Genomic DNA, 3,791 nt, shown 5'->3' on the forward strand with positions numbered 1-3,791 from the left:
CTGAGTCATACACAGAGAATGGTATTGACCGAACGGGTGTGTGTGTGTGCTGTGTGTGTTCATGTGCAGGCAGGAAGGGGGGGGGAGTCAATACAAAATGTCATTGATTGATCTCTGAACATACCTTCCTGATTCATGGGTCCAAACATGAAGATGCACAAAGAGAAAGAGAAAGAGAGGGGGGGAAAAAAGCATATAGGCCGATTTAGAATCAATTGATGCTGACCATATGATGCAGTCAAACATTTTATTCTAATCCCCGCCTGGTCATCACATTACCGCTGATGAGAACCTTGTTGTTTCATACATCCTTTCACCCGAGGGACTTGGATCAGCCGATCTTTATCTGCACAGCAGAGCGATCCACAATGTTCTCTTACGTGTTAGCCTACATTATGATTATATACACTGCTCTGTATGAAAAACACGGATTGAGAAAATCCCCAGTCTTATATGACTCAATCCTATACATCCCAATCCAAAACACGCTGTGCTCGGAATGTGCCTGTAATTTGTATTAGCCCGAGTGCACCCATATATGAGAAACAGGGATTTGGAAAATGCAAGGGATTTGGAAGATGGTGCCATTGAGGGTAGCTGGGAAAATGAATAAAGTAGGGCTTTGGTGGGGAGATGGGAAACGGGAAGAAATGAATAAAAATGCTATTTATATATCAGGAGAGTTAATTAAACTTTAGTCAAGAAATTCGACTTTGACTTTGGCGCCTTTTGAGAGGCTCTCCTCTTGGGTGTCAACAAAATCAAACCATTTTATTTCATTAACTTGAAATGAGCATCCAGACCAGGGATCATTTTCTGGTGACTTATCATAATGATGCCTTATGAAGTGGGACACAGCCCGCCGACTCGGGATCAGGAGGTTTGTCATTGGACGGTGGGTGGGGAATGGGGTCATGGGATCTGTCACAGATGGTGCAGAGGGGGTACAACACCCTCCCTCCTCCTCCCCCTCCTCCTCCATTACGCCCCATCACCATTTTTCATGCCTCTCGCCCCCTGATGCTGTGTTCACATTGTGGCCTGCGAATGAAGCAATAATGGCTGGCGTATTGGGACGTCAGTCAGCCACAATGACAAAGTTCCCTCTCCAAACAAAGTGGATCTGACGAACACGAGGTTTGACCATTTAATGGACGTGTCCGATAGTGTTTTTAGTTTTATTTCGGATTATATTGCGCAAAAACTTTGCATATTTTCAGAATGCAAAAGCCTCATTCTTTAGTGTCGGATAATATTGTGCAAACAAATATGGTTTCCAAATAAGAATGAAAATGGGATGGAAGCCAAAGCAAACCAAATTTTATGATACAGTTGTCCCTCGCTATAACGTGGTTCACCTTTCGCGGCCTCGCAGTTTTGTGGATTTTTTTTTTTGTGCAATTTTGCATGCTTTTTTTTTTTTTTTTTTTTTTTTTTTACAGTGTTATACTGGACTTATTTTTCTATGAAGGTTTGAACTTTGAGAGTGTTTAAACAAGAGAGAAAAGTGACAAAATGTTAATGCCTGTCTGAGTAAAGTGTATAAAGTGTGTAGTGAGGGGTTTTACAGCCTTAAAACATCTATAATAATAATAATGAAATAATAATAATAATAATAATAATAAAAAATAAGGCTGACTACTTCGCGGATTTCGCCTATTGTGGGTTATTTTTAGAACGTAAATCCCGCGATTAACGAGGGACCACTGTACATGTTTTTTTTTCTGGATTTATCAAAACAAAACAAAACAAAACAAAAGAGTAATTTTAGGAGAAGTTCATTTGTGCCTGATTTACTTATATCTTCAGCGGTGTGCGGATCACTACAATAGATGGAAGGATAGACTAAATTTGTTCTGCAGTTACAGTTCCACCATCTAACTTCTCTTGTCTTTTTTTTTTAATTCCAAGACATGTATTTCAAATACACATGAAATATTGTTTAAATAAGACAACTTTGGGCTTGCTCTAAGGTTTATTTTTCCCTTTATGGAGCTAGGCTAATGACCCCTGTAGACTTCATGTATTTATGCCAAGCTAACACAACATCCTACCTATAAGAACCAAACCAGTGTACATACAGAGGTGAAAATGGTATTGAACATCTTGTCTCAGTCTGGGCACGTTGGAGAAAGTATATTTTGCTGGAGATGTTGCAGTGTTCCTTTAAAAGGAGAAAGCTTTTGCTTATCCATAATTAACAGGGTCCATGCATATTTTACCAGTGGTTTTCAATGACTTCTCAATGGCTTGTTTTTGTAATTTAGCTTCATTTCCAGGATCAAAACAAACATTTTTTTTTTTTGGAGTTGGCACAGAAAATGTGTTTTAAAATATATACAGTCAGTCATGATGAAGGTAAAAGTTAGAAAAATTCACTTTTGTCGCCAAGTTGCCTCTGTTAGAGACTGCAGGGTGGCATTTTCCACCTGCGTTGGTGGAGTTCACCGCTGAAAACAATTAGATTTACTGTCTCCCACATAACGCCGCGATGTGGATGCACTGTCACAATCCTCGCTCTTGTCGTCAGATTGGCTTTGTTGTTGTTGCTGTGTCTCTCTGACCTGCAGGCCCTTCATCCCACCCCTGGCTCTCCCATTTATTCTTTAACCCTATACTAGCCTCCGTCAGTCCTGTGAGCCTCGAGCGCCTCCATTTTCCAGCTTTATGACATTGGTCAACTTTTCAGCTTTGCAACCCGCTGAGAAAGCAGCGCCTGCCTGCAACCCCTTCTACAGGTGTTAATATGCAGCACGGTGAAACTTAAGGGCTGCAAATACTCATTACTTCACAAGGACAACTAATAAAAAATAGCTCTGCATTAGGAATAAATTTATTGCTTGTAATGGATAACAAGTTGACAGTTTTTTAGCACCAGGAATCTTTAGAAATAACTTCACGGCTATTTAATCATGCTGAGCAAGACAAGCAGACTTTCAGGATTCTTAATTTCTTTTTTTTTTTTTTTTTTTTCTGCCCGCCCAGACAATAATCAGTTCCACAGCACGCACTGTGAGCAAACAACCCAGCAGCATCACATCGGAGGCGAACGTCTCTGATATCCAGCAAACCCATTCACCCACTGGGCTAACCAAAGATGTTCAAATAAAGCAAGATGACCAACGATATGATCGGTCCATGGTCAGTTCCTGTCTTCAGATAGCAGTTTTCAATCACTTTTCTCCAAATTTCTTTGTCTGAAAAATACTAATTGTGCGTCAAAATCTTGGGAAGATGGGTGCGGGGGTCCAGTATTAACTTCAGTGACTGTGGGCCAAAAGAATGTGTCATAATCTCTACTCACTTATGTTTTCTTCCACTGAAGTGAACAGACTCAAAAGCTGCCACTTGCACGCTTCATTTTTTTTTTTTTTTTTTTTTTGGATGTGTGTGTGTGTGTGCTGGCAGGTGTTGAACCCTTATGACACAAACACAGCAATCAGGCCCTTTTGCTTCTGAAAATCTCTGGTCTCACACTGCTATCCAGACCCCTCACCACATTTTACCCCAAATTTAAAGCTCTGCTGCCCCCTTCCATCGCCTCCACCCATCACTCCAGTCAATCCAGCCTGCCCAAAATCAGCCCTTCTCTCCTCTCTCTCTGGCCCAGCCTTCACCTCTCTCCCTCTCTCTCCACCTCTCTGCTAAACCCCTCACCGACCTTTATCATCATCACCATCACCCTCATCATCGACCCTCTTCTATCCCCCTTTTCATCCCAACCCCTTTAGCGGAAAATGTTGATCTGATTACGGCATTAGGTTCGCTCCAAACAAACAAGTGCAGCAGGC

General features: G+C 41.4%; 1 long non-coding RNA gene across 1 annotated transcript in view; it reads left to right on the forward strand.

Annotated features, from left to right (window-relative positions):
- Positions 1-1,944: 1,944 nt before the first annotated feature.
- The window catches only part of LOC115368154 (uncharacterized), a 22,616-nt gene continuing 20,769 nt past the window's right edge, over positions 1,945-3,791 (forward strand). The window contains exon 1 of the long non-coding RNA XR_003928988.1: positions 1,945-2,124. This is a non-coding gene — a long non-coding RNA (uncharacterized LOC115368154). The remainder of the gene's footprint in view (positions 2,125-3,791) is intronic.

Source organism: Myripristis murdjan, chromosome 11 (genome assembly GCF_902150065.1).
Source record: "Myripristis murdjan chromosome 11, fMyrMur1.1, whole genome shotgun sequence".
Classification (NCBI taxonomy): domain Eukaryota; kingdom Metazoa; phylum Chordata; class Actinopteri; order Holocentriformes; family Holocentridae; genus Myripristis; species Myripristis murdjan.